The sequence below is a fragment of the Pimephales promelas genome, chromosome 3 (assembly GCF_988280905.1).
Source record: "Pimephales promelas chromosome 3, fPimPro1.hap1.1, whole genome shotgun sequence".
Lineage (NCBI taxonomy): Eukaryota > Metazoa > Chordata > Actinopteri > Cypriniformes > Leuciscidae > Pimephales > Pimephales promelas.
In genome coordinates, this window is record NC_142771.1 from 46,541,126 (window position 1) to 46,557,777 (window position 16,652).

Genomic DNA, 16,652 nt, shown 5'->3' on the forward strand with positions numbered 1-16,652 from the left:
AATCTGCTGCCAAAATTGGGCTATTTGAATGGTTAGAACATTAGGGTAGTAAACTATATAAAGCTTACAGCACCTGGTATTCCCAGGCGGTCTCCCATCCAAGTACTAACCAGGCCCGACCCTGCTTAGCTTCCGAGATCAGACGAGTTCGGGCGTTCTCAAGGTGGTATGGCCGTAAGCGAAATCTGCTGCCAAAATTGGGCTATTTGAATGGTTAGAACATTAGGGTAGTAAACTATATAAAGCTTACAGCACCTGGTATTCCCAGGCGGTCTCCCATCCAAGTACTAACCAGGCCCGACCCTGCTTAGCTTCCGAGATCAGACGAGTTCGGGCGTTCTCAAGGTGGTATGGCCGTAAGCGAAATCTGCTGCCAAAATTGGGCTATTTGAATGGTTAGAACATTAGGGTAGTAAACTATATAAAGCTTACAGCACCTGGTATTCCCAGGCGGTCTCCCATCCAAGTACTAACCAGGCCCGACCCTGCTTAGCTTCCGAGATCAGACGAGTTCGGGCGTTCTCAAGGTGGTATGGCCGTAAGCGAAATCTGCTGCCAAAATTGGGCTATTTGAATGGTTAGAACATTAGGGTAGTAAACTATATAAAGCTTACAGCACCTGGTATTCCCAGGCGGTCTTCCATCCAAGTACTAACCAGGCCCGACCCTGCTTAGCTTCCGAGATCAGACGAGTTCGGGCGTTCTCAAGGTGGTATGGCCGTAAGCGAAATCTGCTGCCAAAATTGGGCTATTTGAATGGTTAGAACATTAGGGTAGTAAACTATATAAAGCTTACAGCACCTGGTATTCCCAGGCGGTCTCCCATCCAAGTACTAACCAGGCCCGACCCTGCTTAGCTTCCGAGATCAGACGAGTTCGGGCGTTCTCAAGGTGGTATGGCCGTAAGCGAAATCTGCTGCCAAAATTGGGCTATTTGAATGGTTAGAACATTAGGGTAGTAAACTATATAAAGCTTACAACACCTGGTATTCCCAGGCGGTCTCCCATCCAAGTACTAACCAGGCCCGACCCTGCTTAGCTTCCGAGATCAGACGAGTTCGGGCGTTCTCAAGGTGGTATGGCCGTAAGCGAAATCTGCTGCCAAAATTGGGCTATTTGAATGGTTAGAACATTAGGTTAGTAAACTATATAAAGCTTACAGCACCTGGTATTCCCAGGCGGTCTCCCATCCAAGTACTAACCAGGCCCGACCCTGCTTAGCTTCCGAGATCAGACGAGTTCGGGCGTTCTCAAGGTGGTATGGCCGTAAGCGAAATCTGCTGCCAAAATTGGGCTATTTGAATGGTTAGAACATTAGGGTAGTAAACTATATAAAGCTTACAGCACCTGGTATTCCCAGGCCGTCTCCCATTCAAGTACTAACCAGGCCCGACCCTGCTTAGCTTCCGAGATCAGACGAGTTCGGGCGTTCTCAAGGTGGTATGGCCGTAAGCGAAATCCGCTGCCAAAATTGGGCTATTTGAAGAAGAAAAAAAAAGAGACTCTTTCAGGCTTTCTGAAGAAACTCAGAGAATATTTCAGGCATTTCGAGGGGAAAAAAGACAATTTAGGATTTTTGAACCATTTCATTGACTCTTTTTTTTTTTTTTTTTTTTTATACAATAAAGCTTACAGCACCTGGTATTCCCAGGCGGTCTCCCATCCAAGTACTAACCTGGCCCGACCCTGCTTAGCTTCCGAGATCAGACGAGTTCGGGCGTTCTCAAGGTGGTATGGCCGTAAGCGAAATCTGCTGCCAAAATTGGGCTATTTGAATGGGTTAGAACATTAGGGTAGTAAACTATATAAAGCTTACAGCACCTGGTATTCCCAGGCGGTCTCCCATCCAAGTACTAACCAGGCCCGACCCTGCTTAGCTTCCGAGATCAGACGAGTTCGGGCGTTCTCAAGGTGGTATGGCCGTAAGCGAAATCTGTTGCCAAAATTGGGCTATTTGAATGGTTAGAACATTAGGGTAGTAAACTATATAAAGCTTACAGCACCTGGTATTCCCAGGCGGTCTCCCATTCAAGTACTAACCAGGCCCGACCCTGCTTAGCTTCCGAGATCAGACGAGTTCGGGCGTTCTCAAGGTGGTATGGCCGTAAGCGAAATCCGCTGCCAAAATTGGGCTATTTGAAGAAGAAAAAAAAAGAGACTCTTTCAGGCTTTCTGAAGAAACTCAGAGAATATTTCAGGCATTTCGAGGGGAAAAAAGACAATTTAGGATTTTGAACCATTTCATTGACTCTTTTTTTTTTTTTTTTTTTTTAAACAATAAAGCTTACAGCACCTGGTATTCCCAGGCGGTCTCCCATCCAAGTACTAACCAGGCCCGACCCTGCTTAGCTTCCGAGATCAGACGAGTTCGGGCGTTCTCAAGGTGGTATGGCCGTAAGCGAAATCTGCTGCCAAAATTGGGCTATTTGAATGGTTAGAACATTAGGGTAGTAAACTATATAAAGCTTACAGCACCTGGTATTCCCAGGCGGTCTCCCATCCAAGTACTAACCAGGCCCGACCCTGCTTAGCTTCCGAGATCAGACGAGTTCGGGCGTCCTCAAGGTGGTATGGCCGTAAGCGAAATCTGCTGCCAAAATTGGGCTATTTGAATGGTTAGAACATTAGGGTAGTAAACTATATAAAGCTTACAGCACCTGGTATTCCCAGGCGGTCTCCCATCCAAGTACTAACCAGGCCCGACCCTGCTTAGCTTCCGAGATCAGACGAGTTCGGGCGTTCTCAAGGTGGTATGGCCGTAAGCGAAATCTGCTGCCAAAATTGGGCTATTTGAATGGTTAGAACATTAGGGTAGTAAACTATATAAAGCTTACAGCACCTGGTATTCCCAGGCGGTCTCCCATCCAAGTACTAACCAGGCCCGACCCTGCTTAGCTTCCGAGATCAGACGAGTTCGGGCGTTCTCAAGGTGGTATGGCCGTAAGCGAAATCTGCTGCCAAAATTGGGCTATTTGAATGGTTAGAACATTAGGGTAGTAAACTATATAAAGCTTACAGCACCTGGTATTCCCAGGCGGTCTCCCATCCAAGTACTAACCAGGCCCGACCCTGCTTAGCTTCCGAGATCAGACGAGTTCGGGCGTTCTCAAGGTGGTATGGCCGTAAGCGAAATCTGCTGCCAAAATTGGGCTATTTGAATGGTTAGAACATTAGGGTAGTAAACTATATAAAGCTTACAGCACCTGGTATTCCCAGGCGGTCTTCCATCCAAGTACTAACCAGGCCCGACCCTGCTTAGCTTCCGAGATCAGACGAGTTCGGGCGTTCTCAAGGTGGTATGGCCGTAAGCGAAATCTGCTGCCAAAATTGGGCTATTTGAATGGTTAGAACATTAGGGTAGTAAACTATATAAAGCTTACAGCACCTGGTATTCCCAGGCGGTCTCCCATCCAAGTACTAACCAGGCCCGACCCTGCTTAGCTTCCGAGATCAGACGAGTTCGGGCGTTCTCAAGGTGGTATGGCCGTAAGCGAAATCTGCTGCCAAAATTGGGCTATTTGAATGGTTAGAACATTAGGGTAGTAAACTATATAAAGCTTACAACACCTGGTATTCCCAGGCGGTCTCCCATCCAAGTACTAACCAGGCCCGACCCTGCTTAGCTTCCGAGATCAGACGAGTTCGGGCGTTCTCAAGGTGGTATGGCCGTAAGCGAAATCTGCTGCCAAAATTGGGCTATTTGAATGGTTAGAACATTAGGTTAGTAAACTATATAAAGCTTACAGCACCTGGTATTCCCAGGCGGTCTCCCATCCAAGTACTAACCAGGCCCGACCCTGCTTAGCTTCCGAGATCAGACGAGTTCGGGCGTTCTCAAGGTGGTATGGCCGTAAGCGAAATCTGCTGCCAAAATTGGGCTATTTGAATGGTTAGAACATTAGGGTAGTAAACTATATAAAGCTTACAGCACCTGGTATTCCCAGGCCGTCTCCCATTCAAGTACTAACCAGGCCCGACCCTGCTTAGCTTCCGAGATCAGACGAGTTCGGGCGTTCTCAAGGTGGTATGGCCGTAAGCGAAATCCGCTGCCAAAATTGGGCTATTTGAAGAAGAAAAAAAAAGAGACTCTTTCAGGCTTTCTGAAGAAACTCAGAGAATATTTCAGGCATTTCGAGGGGAAAAAAGACAATTTAGGATTTTTGAACCATTTCATTGACTCTTTTTTTTTTTTTTTTTTTTTTATACAATAAAGCTTACAGCACCTGGTATTCCCAGGCGGTCTCCCATCCAAGTACTAACCTGGCCCGACCCTGCTTAGCTTCCGAGATCAGACGAGTTCGGGCGTTCTCAAGGTGGTATGGCCGTAAGCGAAATCTGCTGCCAAAATTGGGCTATTTGAATGGTTAGAACATTAGGGTAGTAAACTATATAAAGCTTACAGCACCTGGTATTCCCAGGCGGTCTCCCATCCAAGTACTAACCAGGCCCGACCCTGCTTAGCTTCCGAGATCAGACGAGTTCGGGCGTTCTCAAGGTGGTATGGCCGTAAGCGAAATCTGTTGCCAAAATTGGGCTATTTGAATGGTTAGAACATTAGGGTAGTAAACTATATAAAGCTTACAGCACCTGGTATTCCCAGGCGGTCTCCCATTCAAGTACTAACCAGGCCCGACCCTGCTTAGCTTCCGAGATCAGACGAGTTCGGGCGTTCTCAAGGTGGTATGGCCGTAAGCGAAATCCGCTGCCAAAATTGGGCTATTTGAAGAAGAAAAAAAAAGAGACTCTTTCAGGCTTTCTGAAGAAACTCAGAGAATATTTCAGGCATTTCGAGGGGAAAAAAGACAATTTAGGATTTTGAACCATTTCATTGACTCTTTTTTTTTTTTTTTTTTTTTTTAAACAATAAAGCTTACAGCACCTGGTATTCCCAGGCGGTCTCCCATCCAAGTACTAACCAGGCCCGACCCTGCTTAGCTTCCGAGATCAGACGAGTTCGGGCGTTCTCAAGGTGGTATGGCCGTAAGCGAAATCTGCTGCCAAAATTGGGCTATTTGAATGGTTAGAACATTAGGGTAGTAAACTATATAAAGCTTACAGCACCTGGTATTCCCAGGCGGTCTCCCATCCAAGTACTAACCAGGCCCGACCCTGCTTAGCTGCCGAGATCAGACGAGTTCGGGCGTTCTCAAGGTGGTATGGCCGTAAGCGAAATCTGCTGCCAAAATTGGGCTATTTGAATGGTTAGAACATTAGGGTAGTAAACTATATAAAGCTTACAGCACCTGGTATTCCCAGGCGGTCTCCCATCCAAGTACTAACCAGGCCCGACCCTGCTTAGCTTCCGAGATCAGACGAGTTCGGGCGTTCTCAAGGTGGTATGGCCGTAAGCGAAATCTGCTGCCAAAATTGGGCTATTTGAATGGTTAGAACATTAGGGTAGTAAACTATATAAAGCTTACAGCACCTGGTATTCCCAGGCGGTCTCCCATCCAAGTACTAACCAGGCCCGACCCTGCTTAGCTTCCGAGATCAGACGAGTTCGGGCGTTCTCAAGGTGGTATGGCCGTAAGCGAAATCTGCTGCCAAAATTGGGCTATTTGAATGGTTAGAACATTAGGGTAGTAAACTATATAAAGCTTACAGCACCTGGTATTCCCAGGCGGTCTCCCATCCAAGTACTAACCAGGCCCGACCCTGCTTAGCTTCCGAGATCAGATGATTTTGGGCGTTCTCAAGGTGGTATGGCCGTAAGCGAAATCTGCTGCCAAAATTGGGCTATTTGAATGGTTAGAACATTAGGGTAGTAAACTATATAAAGCTTACAGCACCTGGTATTCCCAGGCGGTCTCCCATCCAAGTACTAACCAGGCCCGACCCTGCTTAGCTTCCGAGATCAGACGAGTTCGGGCTTTCTCAAGGTGGTATGGCCGTAAGCGAAATCTGCTGCCAAAATTGGGCTATTTGAAGAAGAAAAAAAAGAGACTCTTTCAGGCTTTCTGAAGAAACTCAGAGAATATTTCAGGCATTTCGAGGGGAAAAAAGACAATTTAGGATTTTTGAACCATTTCATTGACTCTTTTTTTTTTTTTTTTTTTTTTTATACAATAAAGCTTACAGCACCTGGTATTCCCAGGCGGTCTCCCATCCAAGTACTAACCTGGCCCGACCCTGCTTAGCTTCCGAGATCAGACGAGTTCGGGCGTTCTCAAGGTGGTATGGCCGTAAGCGAAATCTGCTGCCAAAATTGGGCTATTTGAATGGTTAGAACATTAGGGTAGTAAACTATATAAAGCTTACAGCACCTGGTATTCCCAGGCGGTCTCCCATCCAAGTACTAACCAGGCCCGACCCTGCTTAGCTTCCGAGATCAGACGAGTTCGGGCGTTCTCAAGGTGGTATGGCCGTAAGCGAAATCTGTTGCCAAAATTGGGCTATTTGAATGGTTAGAACATTAGGGTAGTAAACTATATAAAGCTTACAGCACCTGGTATTCCCAGGCGGTCTCCCATCCAAGTACTAACCAGGCCCGACCCTGCTTAGCTTCCGAGATCAGACGAGTTCGGGCGTTCTCAAGGTGGTATGGCCGTAAGCGAAATCTGCTGCCAAAATTGGGCTATTTGAATGGTTAGAACATTAGGGTAGTAAACTATATAAAGCTTACAGCACCTGGTATTCCCAGGCGGTCTCCCATCCAAGTACTAACCAGGCCCGACCCTGCTTAGCTTCCGAGATCAGACGAGTTCGGGCGTTCTCAAGGTGGTATGGCCGTAAGCGAAATCTGCTGCCAAAATTGGGCTATTTGAATGGTTAGAACATTAGGGTAGTAAACTATATAAAGCTTACAGCACCTGGTATTCCCAGGCGGTCTCCCATTCAAGTACTAACCAGGCCCGACCCTGCTTAGCTTCCGAGATCAGACGAGTTCGGGCGTTCTCAAGGTGGTATGGCCGTAAGCGAAATCCGCTGCCAAAATTGGGCTATTTGAAGAAGAAAAAAAAAGAGACTCTTTCAGGCTTTCTGAAGAAACTCAGAGAATATTTCAGGCATTTCGAGGGGAAAAAAGACAATTTAGGATTTTTGAACCATTTCATTGACTCTTTTTTTTTTTTTTTTTTTTTTAAACAATAAAGCTTACAGCACCTGGTATTCCCAGGCGGTCTCCCATCCAAGTACTAACCAGGCCCGACCCTGCTTAGCTTCCGAGATCAGACGAGTTCGGGCGTTCTCAAGGTGGTATGGCCGTAAGCGAAATCTGCTGCCAAAATTGGGCTATTTGAATGGTTAGAACATTAGGGTAGTAAACTATATAAAGCTTACAGCACCTGGTATTCCCAGGCGGTCTCCCATCCAAGTACTAACCAGGCCCGACCCTGCTTAGCTTCCGAGATCAGACGAGTTCGGGCGTTCTCAAGGTGGTATGGCCGTAAGCGAAATCTGCTGCCAAAATTGGGCTATTTGAATGGTTAGAACATTAGGGTAGTAAACTATATAAAGCTTACAGCACCTGGTATTCCCAGGCGGTCTTCCATCCAAGTACTAACCAGGCCCGACCCTGCTTAGCTTCCGAGATCAGACGAGTTCGGGCGTTCTCAAGGTGGTATGGCCGTAAGCGAAATCTGCTGCCAAAATTGGGCTATTTGAATGGTTAGAACATTAGGGTAGTAAACTATATAAAGCTTACAGCACCTGGTATTCCCAGGCGGTCTCCCATCCAAGTACTAACCAGGCCCGACCCTGCTTAGCTTCCGAGATCAGACGAGTTCGGGCGTTCTCAAGGTGGTATGGCCGTAAGCGAAATCTGCTGCCAAAATTGGGCTATTTGAATGGTTAGAACATTAGGGTAGTAAACTATATAAAGCTTACAACACCTGGTATTCCCAGGCGGTCTCCCATCCAAGTACTAACCAGGCCCGACCCTGCTTAGCTTCCGAGATCAGACGAGTTCGGGCGTTCTCAAGGTGGTATGGCCGTAAGCGAAATCTGCTGCCAAAATTGGGCTATTTGAATGGTTAGAACATTAGGTTAGTAAACTATATAAAGCTTACAGCACCTGGTATTCCCAGGCGGTCTCCCATCCAAGTACTAACCAGGCCCGACCCTGCTTAGCTTCCGAGATCAGACGAGTTCGGGCGTTCTCAAGGTGGTATGGCCGTAAGCGAAATCTGCTGCCAAAATTGGGCTATTTGAATGGTTAGAACATTAGGGTAGTAAACTATATAAAGCTTACAGCACCTGGTATTCCCAGGCCGTCTCCCATTCAAGTACTAACCAGGCCCGACCCTGCTTAGCTTCCGAGATCAGACGAGTTCGGGCGTTCTCAAGGTGGTATGGCCGTAAGCGAAATCCGCTGCCAAAATTGGGCTATTTGAAGAAGAAAAAAAAAGAGACTCTTTCAGGCTTTCTGAAGAAACTCAGAGAATATTTCAGGCATTTCGAGGGGAAAAAAGACAATTTAGGATTTTTGAACCATTTCATTGACTCTTTTTTTTTTTTTTTTTTTTTATACAATAAAGCTTACAGCACCTGGTATTCCCAGGCGGTCTCCCATCCAAGTACTAACCTGGCCCGACCCTGCTTAGCTTCCGAGATCAGACGAGTTCGGGCGTTCTCAAGGTGGTATGGCCGTAAGCGAAATCTGCTGCCAAAATTGGGCTATTTGAATGGTTAGAACATTAGGGTAGTAAACTATATAAAGCTTACAGCACCTGGTATTCCCAGGCGGTCTCCCATCCAAGTACTAACCAGGCCCGACCCTGCTTAGCTTCCGAGATCAGACGAGTTCGGGCGTTCTCAAGGTGGTATGGCCGTAAGCGAAATCTGCTGCCAAAATTGGGCTATTTGAATGGTTAGAACATTAGGGTAGTAAACTATATAAAGCTTACAGCACCTGGTATTCCCAGGCGGTCTCCCATCCAAGTACTAACCAGGCCCGACCCTGCTTAGCTTCCGAGATCAGACGAGTTCGGGCGTTCTCAAGGTGGTATGGCCGTAAGCGAAATCCGCTGCCAAAATTGGGCTATTTGAATGGTTAGAACATTAGGGTAGTAAACTATATAAAGCTTACAGCACCTGGTATTCCCAGGCGGTCTCCCATCCAAGTACTAACCAGGCCCGACCCTGCTTAGCTTCCGAGATCAGACGAGTTCGGGCGTTCTCAAGGTGGTATGGCCGTAAGCGAAATCTGCTGCCAAAATTGGGCTATTTGAATGGTTAGAACATTAGGGTAGTAAACTATATAAAGCTTACAGCACCTGGTATTCCCAGGCGGTCTCCCATCCAAGTACTAACCAGGCCCGACCCTGCTTAGCTTCCGAGATCAGACGAGTTCGGGCGTTCTCAAGGTGGTATGGCCGTAAGCGAAATCTGCTGCCAAAATTGGGCTATTTGAATGGTTAGAACATTAGGGTAGTAAACTATATAAAGCTTACAGCACCTGGTATTCCCAGGCGGTCTCCCATCCAAGTACTAACCAGGCCCGACCCTGCTTAGCTTCCGAGATCAGATGATTTTGGGCGTTCTCAAGGTGGTATGGCCGTAAGCGAAATCTGCTGCCAAAATTGGGCTATTTGAATGGTTAGAACATTAGGGTAGTAAACTATATAAAGCTTACAGCACCTGGTATTCCCAGGCGGTCTCCCATCCAAGTACTAACCAGGCCCGACCCTGCTTAGCTTCCGAGATCAGACGAGTTCGGGCTTTCTCAAGGTGGTATGGCCGTAAGCGAAATCTGCTGCCAAAATTGGGCTATTTGAAGAAGAAAAAAAAGAGACTCTTTCAGGCTTTCTGAAGAAACTCAGAGAATATTTCAGGCATTTCGAGGGGAAAAAAGACAATTTAGGATTTTTGAACCATTTCATTGACTCTTTTTTTTTTTTTTTTTTTTTATACAATAAAGCTTACAGCACCTGGTATTCCCAGGCGGTCTCCCATCCAAGTACTAACCTGGCCCGACCCTGCTTAGCTTCCGAGATCAGACGAGTTCGGGCGTTCTCAAGGTGGTATGGCCGTAAGCGAAATCTGCTGCCAAAATTGGGCTATTTGAATGGTTAGAACATTAGGGTAGTAAACTATATAAAGCTTACAGCACCTGGTATTCCCAGGCGGTCTCCCATCCAAGTACTAACCAGGCCCGACCCTGCTTAGCTTCCGAGATCAGACGAGTTCGGGCGTTCTCAAGGTGGTATGGCCGTAAGCGAAATCTGTTGCCAAAATTGGGCTATTTGAATGGTTAGAACATTAGGGTAGTAAACTATATAAAGCTTACAGCACCTGGTATTCCCAGGCGGTCTCCCATCCAAGTACTAACCAGGCCCGACCCTGCTTAGCTTCCGAGATCAGACGAGTTCGGGCGTTCTCAAGGTGGTATGGCCGTAAGCGAAATCTGCTGCCAAAATTGGGCTATTTGAATGGTTAGAACATTAGGGTAGTAAACTATATAAAGCTTACAGCACCTGGTATTCCCAGGCGGTCTCCCATCCAAGTACTAACCAGGCCCGACCCTGCTTAGCTTCCGAGATCAGACGAGTTCGGGCGTTCTCAAGGTGGTATGGCCGTAAGCGAAATCTGCTGCCAAAATTGGGCTATTTGAATGGTTAGAACATTAGGGTAGTAAACTATATAAAGCTTACAGCACCTGGTATTCCCAGGCGGTCTCCCATTCAAGTACTAACCAGGCCCGACCCTGCTTAGCTTCCGAGATCAGACGAGTTCGGGCGTTCTCAAGGTGGTATGGCCGTAAGCGAAATCCGCTGCCAAAATTGGGCTATTTGAAGAAGAAAAAAAAAGAGACTCTTTCAGGCTTTCTGAAGAAACTCAGAGAATATTTCAGGCATTTCGAGGGGAAAAAAGACAATTTAGGATTTTTGAACCATTTCATTGACTCTTTTTTTTTTTTTTTTTTTTTTTAAACAATAAAGCTTACAGCACCTGGTATTCCCAGGCGGTCTCCCATCCAAGTACTAACCAGGCCCGACCCTGCTTAGCTTCCGAGATCAGACGAGTTCGGGCGTTCTCAAGGTGGTATGGCCGTAAGCGAAATCTGCTGCCAAAATTGGGCTATTTGAATGGTTAGAACATTAGGGTAGTAAACTATATAAAGCTTACAGCACCTGGTATTCCCAGGCGGTCTCCCATCCAAGTACTAACCAGGCCCGACCCTGCTTAGCTTCCGAGATCAGACGAGTTCGGGCGTTCTCAAGGTGGTATGGCCGTAAGCGAAATCTGCTGCCAAAATTGGGCTATTTGAATGGTTAGAACATTAGGGTAGTAAACTATATAAAGCTTACAGCACCTGGTATTCCCAGGCGGTCTCCCATCCAAGTACTAACCAGGCCCGACCCTGCTTAGCTTCCGAGATCAGACGAGTTCGGGCGTTCTCAAGGTGGTATGGCCGTAAGCGAAATCTGCTGCCAAAATTGGGCTATTTGAATGGTTAGAACATTAGGGTAGTAAACTATATAAAGCTTACAGCACCTGGTATTCCCAGGCGGTCTCCCATCCAAGTACTAACCAGGCCCGACCCTGCTTAGCTTCCGAGATCAGACGAGTTCGGGCGTTCTCAAGGTGGTATGGCCGTAAGCGAAATCTGCTGCCAAAATTGGGCTATTTGAATGGTTAGAACATTAGGGTAGTAAACTATATAAAGCTTACAGCACCTGGTATTCCCAGGCGGTCTCCCATCCAAGTACTAACCAGGCCCGACCCTGCTTAGCTTCCGAGATCAGACGAGTTCGGGCGTTCTCAAGGTGGTATGGCCGTAAGCGAAATCTGCTGCCAAAATTGGGCTATTTGAATGGTTAGAACATTAGGGTAGTAAACTATATAAAGCTTACAGCACCTGGTATTCCCAGGCGGTCTCCCATCCAAGTACTAACCAGGCCCGACCCTGCTTAGCTTCCGAGATCAGACGAGTTCGGGCGTTCTCAAGGTGGTATGGCCGTAAGCGAAATCTGCTGCCAAAATTGGGCTATTTGAATGGTTAGAACATTAGGGTAGTAAACTATATAAAGCTTACAGCACCTGGTATTCCCAGGCGGTCTCCCATCCAAGTACTAACCTGGCCCGACCCTGCTTAGCTTCCGAGATCAGACGAGTTCGGGCGTTCTCAAGGTGGTATGGCCGTAAGCGAAATCTGCTGCCAAAATTGGGCTATTTGAATGGTTAGAACATTAGGGTAGTAAACTATATAAAGCTTACAGCACCTGGTATTCCCAGGCGGTCTCCCATCCAAGTACTAACCAGGCCCGACCCTGCTTAGCTTCCGAGATCAGACGAGTTCGGGCGTTCGCAAGGTGGTATGGCCGTAAGCGAAATCTGTTGCCAAAATTGGGCTATTTGAATGGTTAGAACATTAGGGTAGTAAACTATATAAAGCTTACAGCACCTGGTATTCCCAGGCGGTCTCCCATTCAAGTACTAACCAGGCCCGACCCTGCTTAGCTTCCGAGATCAGACGAGTTCGGGCGTTCTCAAGGTGGTATGGCCGTTAGCGAAATCCGCTGCCAAAATTGGGCTATTTGAAGAAGAAAAAAAAAGAGACTCTTTCAGGCTTTCTGAAGAAACTCAGAGAATATTTCAGGCATTTCGAGGGGAAAAAAGACAATTTAGGATTTTTGAACCATTTCATTGACTCTTTTTTTTTTTTTTTTTTTTTTATACAATAAAGCTTACAGCACCTGGTATTCCCAGGCGGTCTCCCATCCAAGTACTAACCTGGCCCGACCCTGCTTAGCTTCCGAGATCAGACGAGTTCGGGCGTTCTCAAGGTGGTATGGCCGTAAGCGAAATCTGCTGCCAAAATTGGGCTATTTGAATGGTTAGAACATTAGGGTAGTAAACTATATAAAGCTTACAGCACCTGGTATTCCCAGGCGGTCTCCCATCCAAGTACTAACCAGGCCCGACCCTGCTTAGCTTCCGAGATCAGACGAGTTCGGGCGTTCTCAAGGTGGTATGGCCGTAAGCGAAATCTGTTGCCAAAATTGGGCTATTTGAATGGTTAGAACATTAGGGTAGTAAACTATATAAAGCTTACAGCACCTGGTATTCCCAGGCGGTCTCCCATTCAAGTACTAACCAGGCCCGACCCTGCTTAGCTTCCGAGATCAGACGAGTTCGGGCGTTCTCAAGGTGGTATGGCCGTAAGCGAAATCCGCTGCCAAAATTGGGCTATTTGAAGAAGAAAAAAAAAGAGACTCTTTCAGGCTTTCTGAAGAAACTCAGAGAATATTTCAGGCATTTCGAGGGGAAAAAAGACAATTTAGGATTTTTGAACCATTTCATTGACTCTTTTTTTTTTTTTTTTTTTTTTTAAACAATAAAGCTTACAGCACCTGGTATTCCCAGGCGGTCTCCCATCCAAGTACTAACCAGGCCCGACCCTGTTTAGCTTCCGAGATCAGACGAGTTCGGGCGTTCTCAAGGTGGTATGGCCGTAAGCGAAATCTGCTGCCAAAATTGGGCTATTTGAATGGTTAGAACATTAGGGTAGTAAACTATATAAAGCTTACAGCACCTGGTATTCCCAGGCGGTCTCCCATCCAAGTACTAACCAGGCCCGACCCTGCTTAGCTTCCGAGATCAGACGAGTTCGGGCGTTCTCAAGGTGGTATGGCCGTAAGCGAAATCTGCTGCCAAAATTGGGCTATTTGAATGGTTAGAACATTAGGGTAGTAAACTATATAAAGCTTACAGCACCTGGTATTCCCAGGCGGTCTCCCATCCAAGTACTAACCAGGCCCGACCCTGCTTAGCTTCCGAGATCAGACGAGTTCGGGCGTTCTCAAGGTGGTATGGCCGTAAGCGAAATCTGCTGCCAAAATTGGGCTATTTGAATGGTTAGAACATTAGGGTAGTAAACTATATAAAGCTTACAGCACCTGGTATTCCCAGGCGGTCTCCCATCCAAGTACTAACCAGGCCCGACCCTGCTTAGCTTCCGAGATCAGACGAGTTCGGGCGTTCTCAAGGTGGTATGGCCGTAAGCGAAATCTGCTGCCAAAATTGGGCTATTTGAATGGTTAGAACATTAGGGTAGTAAACTATATAAAGCTTACAGCACCTGGTATTCCCAGGCGGTCTCCCATCCAAGTACTAACCAGGCCCGACCCTGCTTAGCTTCCGAGATCAGACGAGTTCGGGCGTTCTCAAGGTGGTATGGCCGTAAGCGAAATCTGCTGCCAAAATTGGGCTATTTGAATGGTTAGAACATTAGGGTAGTAAACTATATAAAGCTTACAGCACCTGGTATTCCCAGGCGGTCTCCCATCCAAGTACTAACCAGGCCCGACCCTGCTTAGCTTCCGAGATCAGACGAGTTCGGGCGTCCTCAAGGTGGTATGGCCGTAAGCGAAATCTGCTGCCAAAATTGGGCTATTTGAATGGTTAGAACATTAGGGTAGTAAACTATATAAAGCTTACAGCACCTGGTATTCCCAGGCGGTCTCCCATCCAAGTACTAACCAGGCCCGACCCTGCTTAGCTTCCGAGATCAGACGAGTTCGGGCGTTCTCAAGGTGGTATGGCCGTAAGCGAAATCTGCTGCCAAAATTGGGCTATTTGAATGGTTAGAACATTAGGGTAGTAAACTATATAAAGCTTACAGCACCTGGTATTCCCAGGCGGTCTCCCATCCAAGTACTAACCAGGCCCGACCCTGCTTAGCTTCCGAGATCAGACGAGTTCGGGCGTTCTCAAGGTGGTATGGCCGTAAGCGAAATCTGCTGCCAAAATTGGGCTATTTGAATGGTTAGAACATTAGGGTAGTAAACTATATAAAGCTTACAGCACCTGGTATTCCCAGGCGGTCTCCCATCCAAGTACTAACCAGGCCCGACCCTGCTTAGCTTCCGAGATCAGACGAGTTCGGGCGTTCTCAAGGTGGTATGGCCGTAAGCAAAATCTGCTGCCAAAATTGGGCTATTTGAATGGTTAGAACATTAGGGTAGTAAACTATATAAAGCTTACAGCACCTGGTATTCCCAGGCGGTCTCCCATCCAAGTACTAACCAGGCCCGACCCTGCTTAGCTTCCGAGATCAGACGAGTTCGGGCGTCCTCAAGGTGGTATGGCCGTAAGCGAAATCTGCTGCCAAAATTGGGCTATTTGAATGGTTAGAACATTAGGGTAGTAAACTATATAAAGCTTACAGCACCTGGTATTCCCAGGCGGTCTCCCATCCAAGTACTAACCAGGCCCGACCCTGCTTAGCTTCCGAGATCAGACGAGTTCGGGCGTTCTCAAGGTGGTATGGCCGTAAGCGAAATCTGCTGCCAAAATTGGGCTATTTGAATGGTTAGAACATTAGGGTAGTAAACTATATAAAGCTTACAGCACCTGGTATTCCCAGGCGGTCTCCCATCCAAGTACTAACCAGGCCCGACCCTGCTTAGCTTCCGAGATCAGACGAGTTCGGGCGTTCTCAAGGTGGTATGGCCGTAAGCGAAATCTGCTGCCAAAATTGGGCTATTTGAATGGTTAGAACATTAGGGTAGTAAACTATATAAAGCTTACAGCACCTGGTATTCCCAGGCGGTCTCCCATCCAAGTACTAACCAGGCCCGACCCTGCTTAGCTTCCGAGATCAGACGAGTTCGGGCGTTCTCAAGGTGGTATGGCCGTAAGCGAATTCTGCTGCCAAAATTGGGCTATTTGAATGGTTAGAACATTAGGGTAGTAAACTATATAAAGCTTACAGCACCTGGTATTCCCAGGCGGTCTCCCATCCAAGTACTAACCAGGCCCGACCCTGCTTAGCTTCCGAGATCAGACGAGTTCGGGCGTTCTCAAGGTGGTATGGCCGTAAGCGAAATCTGCTGCCAAAATTGGGCTATTTGAATGGTTAGAACATTAGGGTAGTAAACTATATAAAGCTTACAGCACCTGGTATTCCCAGGCGGTCTCCCATTCAAGTACTAACCAGGCCCGACCCTGCTTAGCTTCCGAGATCAGACGAGTTCGGGCGTTCTCAAGGTGGTATGGCCGTAAGCGAAATCCGCTGCCAAAATTGGGCTATTTGAAGAAGAAAAAAAAAGAGACTCTTTCAGGCTTTCTGAAGAAACTCAGAGAATATTTCAGGCATTTCGAGGGGAAAAAAGACAATTTAGGATTTTTGAACCATTTCATTGACTCTTTTTTTTTTTTTTTTTTTTTTAAACAATAAAGCTTACAGCACCTGGTATTCCCAGGCGGTCTCCCATCCAAGTACTAACCAGGCCCGACCCTGCTTAGCTTCCGAGATCAGACGAGTTCAGGCGTTCTCAAGGTGGTATGGCCGTAAGCGAAATCTGCTGCCAAAATTGGGCTATTTGAATGGTTAGAACATTAGGGTAGTAAACTATATAAAGCTTACAGCACCTGGTATTCCCAGGCGGTCTCCCATCCAAGGACTAACCAGGCCCGACCCTGCTTAGCTTCCGAGATCAGACGAGTTCGGGCGTTCTCAAGGTGGTATGGCCGTAAGCGAAATCTGCTGCCAAAATTGGGCTATTTGAATGGTTAGAACATTAGGGTAGTAAACTATATAAAGCTTACAGCACCTGGTATTCCCAGGCGGTCTCCCATCCAAGTACTAACCAGGCCCGACCCTGCTTAGCTTCCGAGATCAGACGAGTTCGGGCGTTCTCAAGGTGGTATGGCCGTAAGCGAAATCTGCTGCCAAAATTGGGCTATTTGAATGGTTAGAACATTAGGGT

General features: G+C 47.1%; 82 non-coding genes and 2 pseudogenes across 82 annotated transcripts; all 84 read right to left on the minus strand.

Moving 5' to 3' along the window:
- Nucleotides 1-61: 61 nt before the first annotated feature.
- On the minus strand, nucleotides 62-180 carry LOC148991015 (5S ribosomal RNA). Its single transcript, XR_016157257.1, has one exon. It is a non-coding gene; the product is annotated as a 5S ribosomal RNA (ribosomal RNA).
- Nucleotides 181-243: 63 nt separating this feature from the next.
- LOC148991016 (5S ribosomal RNA) lies at nucleotides 244-362 on the minus strand. The gene has a single exon (XR_016157258.1). It is a non-coding gene; the product is annotated as a 5S ribosomal RNA (ribosomal RNA).
- A 63-nt stretch (nucleotides 363-425) lies between these two features.
- On the minus strand, nucleotides 426-544 carry LOC148991017 (5S ribosomal RNA). Its single transcript, XR_016157260.1, has one exon. It is a non-coding gene; the product is annotated as a 5S ribosomal RNA (ribosomal RNA).
- A 63-nt stretch (nucleotides 545-607) lies between these two features.
- LOC148991018 (5S ribosomal RNA) lies at nucleotides 608-726 on the minus strand. Its single transcript, XR_016161779.1, has one exon. It is a non-coding gene; the product is annotated as a 5S ribosomal RNA (ribosomal RNA).
- Nucleotides 727-789: 63 nt separating this feature from the next.
- Nucleotides 790-908, minus strand: LOC148991019 (5S ribosomal RNA). The gene has a single exon (XR_016157261.1). It is a non-coding gene; the product is annotated as a 5S ribosomal RNA (ribosomal RNA).
- Nucleotides 909-971: 63 nt separating this feature from the next.
- LOC148991020 (5S ribosomal RNA) lies at nucleotides 972-1,090 on the minus strand. Its single transcript, XR_016161568.1, has one exon. It is a non-coding gene; the product is annotated as a 5S ribosomal RNA (ribosomal RNA).
- A 63-nt stretch (nucleotides 1,091-1,153) lies between these two features.
- Nucleotides 1,154-1,272, minus strand: LOC148991021 (5S ribosomal RNA). Its single transcript, XR_016157262.1, has one exon. It is a non-coding gene; the product is annotated as a 5S ribosomal RNA (ribosomal RNA).
- Nucleotides 1,273-1,335: 63 nt separating this feature from the next.
- Nucleotides 1,336-1,454, minus strand: LOC148991022 (5S ribosomal RNA). The gene has a single exon (XR_016163825.1). It is a non-coding gene; the product is annotated as a 5S ribosomal RNA (ribosomal RNA).
- A 172-nt stretch (nucleotides 1,455-1,626) lies between these two features.
- LOC148991023 (5S ribosomal RNA) lies at nucleotides 1,627-1,745 on the minus strand. The gene has a single exon (XR_016155613.1). It is a non-coding gene; the product is annotated as a 5S ribosomal RNA (ribosomal RNA).
- A 64-nt stretch (nucleotides 1,746-1,809) lies between these two features.
- Nucleotides 1,810-1,928, minus strand: LOC148991024 (5S ribosomal RNA). The gene has a single exon (XR_016157263.1). It is a non-coding gene; the product is annotated as a 5S ribosomal RNA (ribosomal RNA).
- Nucleotides 1,929-1,991: 63 nt separating this feature from the next.
- On the minus strand, nucleotides 1,992-2,110 carry LOC148991025 (5S ribosomal RNA). Its single transcript, XR_016160883.1, has one exon. It is a non-coding gene; the product is annotated as a 5S ribosomal RNA (ribosomal RNA).
- Nucleotides 2,111-2,281: 171 nt separating this feature from the next.
- On the minus strand, nucleotides 2,282-2,400 carry LOC148991026 (5S ribosomal RNA). The gene has a single exon (XR_016157264.1). It is a non-coding gene; the product is annotated as a 5S ribosomal RNA (ribosomal RNA).
- Nucleotides 2,401-2,463: 63 nt separating this feature from the next.
- Nucleotides 2,464-2,582, minus strand: LOC148991027 (5S ribosomal RNA). The gene has a single exon (XR_016161515.1). It is a non-coding gene; the product is annotated as a 5S ribosomal RNA (ribosomal RNA).
- Nucleotides 2,583-2,645: 63 nt separating this feature from the next.
- Nucleotides 2,646-2,764, minus strand: LOC148991028 (5S ribosomal RNA). Its single transcript, XR_016157265.1, has one exon. It is a non-coding gene; the product is annotated as a 5S ribosomal RNA (ribosomal RNA).
- A 63-nt stretch (nucleotides 2,765-2,827) lies between these two features.
- On the minus strand, nucleotides 2,828-2,946 carry LOC148991029 (5S ribosomal RNA). Its single transcript, XR_016157267.1, has one exon. It is a non-coding gene; the product is annotated as a 5S ribosomal RNA (ribosomal RNA).
- Nucleotides 2,947-3,009: 63 nt separating this feature from the next.
- LOC148991030 (5S ribosomal RNA) lies at nucleotides 3,010-3,128 on the minus strand. The gene has a single exon (XR_016157268.1). It is a non-coding gene; the product is annotated as a 5S ribosomal RNA (ribosomal RNA).
- A 63-nt stretch (nucleotides 3,129-3,191) lies between these two features.
- LOC148991031 (5S ribosomal RNA) lies at nucleotides 3,192-3,310 on the minus strand. The gene has a single exon (XR_016161780.1). It is a non-coding gene; the product is annotated as a 5S ribosomal RNA (ribosomal RNA).
- A 63-nt stretch (nucleotides 3,311-3,373) lies between these two features.
- Nucleotides 3,374-3,492, minus strand: LOC148991032 (5S ribosomal RNA). The gene has a single exon (XR_016157269.1). It is a non-coding gene; the product is annotated as a 5S ribosomal RNA (ribosomal RNA).
- A 63-nt stretch (nucleotides 3,493-3,555) lies between these two features.
- LOC148991033 (5S ribosomal RNA) lies at nucleotides 3,556-3,674 on the minus strand. The gene has a single exon (XR_016161569.1). It is a non-coding gene; the product is annotated as a 5S ribosomal RNA (ribosomal RNA).
- Nucleotides 3,675-3,737: 63 nt separating this feature from the next.
- On the minus strand, nucleotides 3,738-3,856 carry LOC148991034 (5S ribosomal RNA). Its single transcript, XR_016157270.1, has one exon. It is a non-coding gene; the product is annotated as a 5S ribosomal RNA (ribosomal RNA).
- A 63-nt stretch (nucleotides 3,857-3,919) lies between these two features.
- Nucleotides 3,920-4,038, minus strand: LOC148991035 (5S ribosomal RNA). Its single transcript, XR_016163827.1, has one exon. It is a non-coding gene; the product is annotated as a 5S ribosomal RNA (ribosomal RNA).
- Nucleotides 4,039-4,211: 173 nt separating this feature from the next.
- Nucleotides 4,212-4,330, minus strand: LOC148991036 (5S ribosomal RNA). Its single transcript, XR_016155624.1, has one exon. It is a non-coding gene; the product is annotated as a 5S ribosomal RNA (ribosomal RNA).
- Nucleotides 4,331-4,393: 63 nt separating this feature from the next.
- LOC148991037 (5S ribosomal RNA) lies at nucleotides 4,394-4,512 on the minus strand. The gene has a single exon (XR_016157271.1). It is a non-coding gene; the product is annotated as a 5S ribosomal RNA (ribosomal RNA).
- Nucleotides 4,513-4,575: 63 nt separating this feature from the next.
- LOC148991038 (5S ribosomal RNA) lies at nucleotides 4,576-4,694 on the minus strand. Its single transcript, XR_016160884.1, has one exon. It is a non-coding gene; the product is annotated as a 5S ribosomal RNA (ribosomal RNA).
- Nucleotides 4,695-4,867: 173 nt separating this feature from the next.
- On the minus strand, nucleotides 4,868-4,986 carry LOC148991039 (5S ribosomal RNA). Its single transcript, XR_016157272.1, has one exon. It is a non-coding gene; the product is annotated as a 5S ribosomal RNA (ribosomal RNA).
- Nucleotides 4,987-5,049: 63 nt separating this feature from the next.
- LOC148991040 (5S ribosomal RNA) lies at nucleotides 5,050-5,168 on the minus strand. Its single transcript, XR_016160605.1, has one exon. It is a non-coding gene; the product is annotated as a 5S ribosomal RNA (ribosomal RNA).
- A 63-nt stretch (nucleotides 5,169-5,231) lies between these two features.
- Nucleotides 5,232-5,350, minus strand: LOC148991041 (5S ribosomal RNA). The gene has a single exon (XR_016157273.1). It is a non-coding gene; the product is annotated as a 5S ribosomal RNA (ribosomal RNA).
- A 63-nt stretch (nucleotides 5,351-5,413) lies between these two features.
- LOC148991042 (5S ribosomal RNA) lies at nucleotides 5,414-5,532 on the minus strand. Its single transcript, XR_016157274.1, has one exon. It is a non-coding gene; the product is annotated as a 5S ribosomal RNA (ribosomal RNA).
- A 63-nt stretch (nucleotides 5,533-5,595) lies between these two features.
- LOC148991043 (5S ribosomal RNA) lies at nucleotides 5,596-5,714 on the minus strand (annotated as a pseudogene).
- A 63-nt stretch (nucleotides 5,715-5,777) lies between these two features.
- On the minus strand, nucleotides 5,778-5,896 carry LOC148991044 (5S ribosomal RNA). Its single transcript, XR_016162447.1, has one exon. It is a non-coding gene; the product is annotated as a 5S ribosomal RNA (ribosomal RNA).
- A 173-nt stretch (nucleotides 5,897-6,069) lies between these two features.
- Nucleotides 6,070-6,188, minus strand: LOC148991045 (5S ribosomal RNA). Its single transcript, XR_016155636.1, has one exon. It is a non-coding gene; the product is annotated as a 5S ribosomal RNA (ribosomal RNA).
- Nucleotides 6,189-6,251: 63 nt separating this feature from the next.
- Nucleotides 6,252-6,370, minus strand: LOC148991046 (5S ribosomal RNA). The gene has a single exon (XR_016157275.1). It is a non-coding gene; the product is annotated as a 5S ribosomal RNA (ribosomal RNA).
- A 63-nt stretch (nucleotides 6,371-6,433) lies between these two features.
- LOC148991047 (5S ribosomal RNA) lies at nucleotides 6,434-6,552 on the minus strand. The gene has a single exon (XR_016157276.1). It is a non-coding gene; the product is annotated as a 5S ribosomal RNA (ribosomal RNA).
- A 63-nt stretch (nucleotides 6,553-6,615) lies between these two features.
- Nucleotides 6,616-6,734, minus strand: LOC148991048 (5S ribosomal RNA). The gene has a single exon (XR_016157278.1). It is a non-coding gene; the product is annotated as a 5S ribosomal RNA (ribosomal RNA).
- Nucleotides 6,735-6,797: 63 nt separating this feature from the next.
- LOC148991049 (5S ribosomal RNA) lies at nucleotides 6,798-6,916 on the minus strand. The gene has a single exon (XR_016160885.1). It is a non-coding gene; the product is annotated as a 5S ribosomal RNA (ribosomal RNA).
- Nucleotides 6,917-7,089: 173 nt separating this feature from the next.
- Nucleotides 7,090-7,208, minus strand: LOC148991050 (5S ribosomal RNA). The gene has a single exon (XR_016157279.1). It is a non-coding gene; the product is annotated as a 5S ribosomal RNA (ribosomal RNA).
- Nucleotides 7,209-7,271: 63 nt separating this feature from the next.
- On the minus strand, nucleotides 7,272-7,390 carry LOC148991051 (5S ribosomal RNA). The gene has a single exon (XR_016157280.1). It is a non-coding gene; the product is annotated as a 5S ribosomal RNA (ribosomal RNA).
- A 63-nt stretch (nucleotides 7,391-7,453) lies between these two features.
- Nucleotides 7,454-7,572, minus strand: LOC148991052 (5S ribosomal RNA). The gene has a single exon (XR_016161781.1). It is a non-coding gene; the product is annotated as a 5S ribosomal RNA (ribosomal RNA).
- Nucleotides 7,573-7,635: 63 nt separating this feature from the next.
- Nucleotides 7,636-7,754, minus strand: LOC148991053 (5S ribosomal RNA). Its single transcript, XR_016157281.1, has one exon. It is a non-coding gene; the product is annotated as a 5S ribosomal RNA (ribosomal RNA).
- A 63-nt stretch (nucleotides 7,755-7,817) lies between these two features.
- Nucleotides 7,818-7,936, minus strand: LOC148991054 (5S ribosomal RNA). The gene has a single exon (XR_016161571.1). It is a non-coding gene; the product is annotated as a 5S ribosomal RNA (ribosomal RNA).
- Nucleotides 7,937-7,999: 63 nt separating this feature from the next.
- LOC148991055 (5S ribosomal RNA) lies at nucleotides 8,000-8,118 on the minus strand. Its single transcript, XR_016157282.1, has one exon. It is a non-coding gene; the product is annotated as a 5S ribosomal RNA (ribosomal RNA).
- Nucleotides 8,119-8,181: 63 nt separating this feature from the next.
- On the minus strand, nucleotides 8,182-8,300 carry LOC148991056 (5S ribosomal RNA). The gene has a single exon (XR_016163828.1). It is a non-coding gene; the product is annotated as a 5S ribosomal RNA (ribosomal RNA).
- A 172-nt stretch (nucleotides 8,301-8,472) lies between these two features.
- On the minus strand, nucleotides 8,473-8,591 carry LOC148991057 (5S ribosomal RNA). The gene has a single exon (XR_016155647.1). It is a non-coding gene; the product is annotated as a 5S ribosomal RNA (ribosomal RNA).
- A 63-nt stretch (nucleotides 8,592-8,654) lies between these two features.
- Nucleotides 8,655-8,773, minus strand: LOC148991058 (5S ribosomal RNA). Its single transcript, XR_016157283.1, has one exon. It is a non-coding gene; the product is annotated as a 5S ribosomal RNA (ribosomal RNA).
- Nucleotides 8,774-8,836: 63 nt separating this feature from the next.
- On the minus strand, nucleotides 8,837-8,955 carry LOC148991059 (5S ribosomal RNA). Its single transcript, XR_016157284.1, has one exon. It is a non-coding gene; the product is annotated as a 5S ribosomal RNA (ribosomal RNA).
- Nucleotides 8,956-9,018: 63 nt separating this feature from the next.
- LOC148991060 (5S ribosomal RNA) lies at nucleotides 9,019-9,137 on the minus strand. Its single transcript, XR_016157285.1, has one exon. It is a non-coding gene; the product is annotated as a 5S ribosomal RNA (ribosomal RNA).
- A 63-nt stretch (nucleotides 9,138-9,200) lies between these two features.
- Nucleotides 9,201-9,319, minus strand: LOC148991061 (5S ribosomal RNA). The gene has a single exon (XR_016157286.1). It is a non-coding gene; the product is annotated as a 5S ribosomal RNA (ribosomal RNA).
- Nucleotides 9,320-9,382: 63 nt separating this feature from the next.
- Nucleotides 9,383-9,501, minus strand: LOC148991062 (5S ribosomal RNA; annotated as a pseudogene).
- A 63-nt stretch (nucleotides 9,502-9,564) lies between these two features.
- On the minus strand, nucleotides 9,565-9,683 carry LOC148991063 (5S ribosomal RNA). Its single transcript, XR_016162448.1, has one exon. It is a non-coding gene; the product is annotated as a 5S ribosomal RNA (ribosomal RNA).
- Nucleotides 9,684-9,854: 171 nt separating this feature from the next.
- Nucleotides 9,855-9,973, minus strand: LOC148991064 (5S ribosomal RNA). The gene has a single exon (XR_016155658.1). It is a non-coding gene; the product is annotated as a 5S ribosomal RNA (ribosomal RNA).
- Nucleotides 9,974-10,036: 63 nt separating this feature from the next.
- Nucleotides 10,037-10,155, minus strand: LOC148991065 (5S ribosomal RNA). Its single transcript, XR_016157287.1, has one exon. It is a non-coding gene; the product is annotated as a 5S ribosomal RNA (ribosomal RNA).
- Nucleotides 10,156-10,218: 63 nt separating this feature from the next.
- On the minus strand, nucleotides 10,219-10,337 carry LOC148991066 (5S ribosomal RNA). Its single transcript, XR_016157289.1, has one exon. It is a non-coding gene; the product is annotated as a 5S ribosomal RNA (ribosomal RNA).
- Nucleotides 10,338-10,400: 63 nt separating this feature from the next.
- LOC148991067 (5S ribosomal RNA) lies at nucleotides 10,401-10,519 on the minus strand. Its single transcript, XR_016157290.1, has one exon. It is a non-coding gene; the product is annotated as a 5S ribosomal RNA (ribosomal RNA).
- A 63-nt stretch (nucleotides 10,520-10,582) lies between these two features.
- On the minus strand, nucleotides 10,583-10,701 carry LOC148991068 (5S ribosomal RNA). The gene has a single exon (XR_016160886.1). It is a non-coding gene; the product is annotated as a 5S ribosomal RNA (ribosomal RNA).
- Nucleotides 10,702-10,875: 174 nt separating this feature from the next.
- Nucleotides 10,876-10,994, minus strand: LOC148991069 (5S ribosomal RNA). The gene has a single exon (XR_016157291.1). It is a non-coding gene; the product is annotated as a 5S ribosomal RNA (ribosomal RNA).
- A 63-nt stretch (nucleotides 10,995-11,057) lies between these two features.
- On the minus strand, nucleotides 11,058-11,176 carry LOC148991070 (5S ribosomal RNA). The gene has a single exon (XR_016157292.1). It is a non-coding gene; the product is annotated as a 5S ribosomal RNA (ribosomal RNA).
- Nucleotides 11,177-11,239: 63 nt separating this feature from the next.
- On the minus strand, nucleotides 11,240-11,358 carry LOC148991071 (5S ribosomal RNA). The gene has a single exon (XR_016157293.1). It is a non-coding gene; the product is annotated as a 5S ribosomal RNA (ribosomal RNA).
- Nucleotides 11,359-11,421: 63 nt separating this feature from the next.
- On the minus strand, nucleotides 11,422-11,540 carry LOC148991072 (5S ribosomal RNA). Its single transcript, XR_016157294.1, has one exon. It is a non-coding gene; the product is annotated as a 5S ribosomal RNA (ribosomal RNA).
- A 63-nt stretch (nucleotides 11,541-11,603) lies between these two features.
- Nucleotides 11,604-11,722, minus strand: LOC148991073 (5S ribosomal RNA). The gene has a single exon (XR_016157295.1). It is a non-coding gene; the product is annotated as a 5S ribosomal RNA (ribosomal RNA).
- A 63-nt stretch (nucleotides 11,723-11,785) lies between these two features.
- Nucleotides 11,786-11,904, minus strand: LOC148991074 (5S ribosomal RNA). Its single transcript, XR_016157296.1, has one exon. It is a non-coding gene; the product is annotated as a 5S ribosomal RNA (ribosomal RNA).
- A 63-nt stretch (nucleotides 11,905-11,967) lies between these two features.
- LOC148991075 (5S ribosomal RNA) lies at nucleotides 11,968-12,086 on the minus strand. Its single transcript, XR_016155669.1, has one exon. It is a non-coding gene; the product is annotated as a 5S ribosomal RNA (ribosomal RNA).
- Nucleotides 12,087-12,149: 63 nt separating this feature from the next.
- Nucleotides 12,150-12,268, minus strand: LOC148991076 (5S ribosomal RNA). The gene has a single exon (XR_016161327.1). It is a non-coding gene; the product is annotated as a 5S ribosomal RNA (ribosomal RNA).
- A 63-nt stretch (nucleotides 12,269-12,331) lies between these two features.
- Nucleotides 12,332-12,450, minus strand: LOC148991077 (5S ribosomal RNA). Its single transcript, XR_016163110.1, has one exon. It is a non-coding gene; the product is annotated as a 5S ribosomal RNA (ribosomal RNA).
- A 173-nt stretch (nucleotides 12,451-12,623) lies between these two features.
- On the minus strand, nucleotides 12,624-12,742 carry LOC148991078 (5S ribosomal RNA). Its single transcript, XR_016155680.1, has one exon. It is a non-coding gene; the product is annotated as a 5S ribosomal RNA (ribosomal RNA).
- A 63-nt stretch (nucleotides 12,743-12,805) lies between these two features.
- On the minus strand, nucleotides 12,806-12,924 carry LOC148991079 (5S ribosomal RNA). The gene has a single exon (XR_016157297.1). It is a non-coding gene; the product is annotated as a 5S ribosomal RNA (ribosomal RNA).
- A 63-nt stretch (nucleotides 12,925-12,987) lies between these two features.
- Nucleotides 12,988-13,106, minus strand: LOC148991080 (5S ribosomal RNA). Its single transcript, XR_016160887.1, has one exon. It is a non-coding gene; the product is annotated as a 5S ribosomal RNA (ribosomal RNA).
- Nucleotides 13,107-13,280: 174 nt separating this feature from the next.
- LOC148991081 (5S ribosomal RNA) lies at nucleotides 13,281-13,399 on the minus strand. Its single transcript, XR_016160560.1, has one exon. It is a non-coding gene; the product is annotated as a 5S ribosomal RNA (ribosomal RNA).
- A 63-nt stretch (nucleotides 13,400-13,462) lies between these two features.
- LOC148991082 (5S ribosomal RNA) lies at nucleotides 13,463-13,581 on the minus strand. The gene has a single exon (XR_016157298.1). It is a non-coding gene; the product is annotated as a 5S ribosomal RNA (ribosomal RNA).
- Nucleotides 13,582-13,644: 63 nt separating this feature from the next.
- Nucleotides 13,645-13,763, minus strand: LOC148991083 (5S ribosomal RNA). The gene has a single exon (XR_016157300.1). It is a non-coding gene; the product is annotated as a 5S ribosomal RNA (ribosomal RNA).
- A 63-nt stretch (nucleotides 13,764-13,826) lies between these two features.
- LOC148991084 (5S ribosomal RNA) lies at nucleotides 13,827-13,945 on the minus strand. The gene has a single exon (XR_016157301.1). It is a non-coding gene; the product is annotated as a 5S ribosomal RNA (ribosomal RNA).
- A 63-nt stretch (nucleotides 13,946-14,008) lies between these two features.
- LOC148991085 (5S ribosomal RNA) lies at nucleotides 14,009-14,127 on the minus strand. Its single transcript, XR_016157302.1, has one exon. It is a non-coding gene; the product is annotated as a 5S ribosomal RNA (ribosomal RNA).
- A 63-nt stretch (nucleotides 14,128-14,190) lies between these two features.
- On the minus strand, nucleotides 14,191-14,309 carry LOC148991086 (5S ribosomal RNA). The gene has a single exon (XR_016161516.1). It is a non-coding gene; the product is annotated as a 5S ribosomal RNA (ribosomal RNA).
- A 63-nt stretch (nucleotides 14,310-14,372) lies between these two features.
- LOC148991087 (5S ribosomal RNA) lies at nucleotides 14,373-14,491 on the minus strand. The gene has a single exon (XR_016157303.1). It is a non-coding gene; the product is annotated as a 5S ribosomal RNA (ribosomal RNA).
- A 63-nt stretch (nucleotides 14,492-14,554) lies between these two features.
- Nucleotides 14,555-14,673, minus strand: LOC148991088 (5S ribosomal RNA). The gene has a single exon (XR_016157304.1). It is a non-coding gene; the product is annotated as a 5S ribosomal RNA (ribosomal RNA).
- A 63-nt stretch (nucleotides 14,674-14,736) lies between these two features.
- Nucleotides 14,737-14,855, minus strand: LOC148991089 (5S ribosomal RNA). Its single transcript, XR_016157305.1, has one exon. It is a non-coding gene; the product is annotated as a 5S ribosomal RNA (ribosomal RNA).
- A 63-nt stretch (nucleotides 14,856-14,918) lies between these two features.
- On the minus strand, nucleotides 14,919-15,037 carry LOC148991090 (5S ribosomal RNA). Its single transcript, XR_016161517.1, has one exon. It is a non-coding gene; the product is annotated as a 5S ribosomal RNA (ribosomal RNA).
- A 63-nt stretch (nucleotides 15,038-15,100) lies between these two features.
- On the minus strand, nucleotides 15,101-15,219 carry LOC148991091 (5S ribosomal RNA). The gene has a single exon (XR_016157306.1). It is a non-coding gene; the product is annotated as a 5S ribosomal RNA (ribosomal RNA).
- A 63-nt stretch (nucleotides 15,220-15,282) lies between these two features.
- Nucleotides 15,283-15,401, minus strand: LOC148991092 (5S ribosomal RNA). The gene has a single exon (XR_016157307.1). It is a non-coding gene; the product is annotated as a 5S ribosomal RNA (ribosomal RNA).
- A 63-nt stretch (nucleotides 15,402-15,464) lies between these two features.
- LOC148991093 (5S ribosomal RNA) lies at nucleotides 15,465-15,583 on the minus strand. Its single transcript, XR_016157308.1, has one exon. It is a non-coding gene; the product is annotated as a 5S ribosomal RNA (ribosomal RNA).
- Nucleotides 15,584-15,646: 63 nt separating this feature from the next.
- Nucleotides 15,647-15,765, minus strand: LOC148991094 (5S ribosomal RNA). Its single transcript, XR_016157309.1, has one exon. It is a non-coding gene; the product is annotated as a 5S ribosomal RNA (ribosomal RNA).
- Nucleotides 15,766-15,828: 63 nt separating this feature from the next.
- LOC148991095 (5S ribosomal RNA) lies at nucleotides 15,829-15,947 on the minus strand. The gene has a single exon (XR_016160888.1). It is a non-coding gene; the product is annotated as a 5S ribosomal RNA (ribosomal RNA).
- Nucleotides 15,948-16,120: 173 nt separating this feature from the next.
- LOC148991096 (5S ribosomal RNA) lies at nucleotides 16,121-16,239 on the minus strand. The gene has a single exon (XR_016161662.1). It is a non-coding gene; the product is annotated as a 5S ribosomal RNA (ribosomal RNA).
- A 63-nt stretch (nucleotides 16,240-16,302) lies between these two features.
- Nucleotides 16,303-16,421, minus strand: LOC148991097 (5S ribosomal RNA). The gene has a single exon (XR_016162588.1). It is a non-coding gene; the product is annotated as a 5S ribosomal RNA (ribosomal RNA).
- A 63-nt stretch (nucleotides 16,422-16,484) lies between these two features.
- Nucleotides 16,485-16,603, minus strand: LOC148991098 (5S ribosomal RNA). The gene has a single exon (XR_016157311.1). It is a non-coding gene; the product is annotated as a 5S ribosomal RNA (ribosomal RNA).
- Nucleotides 16,604-16,652: the final 49 nt, after the last annotated feature.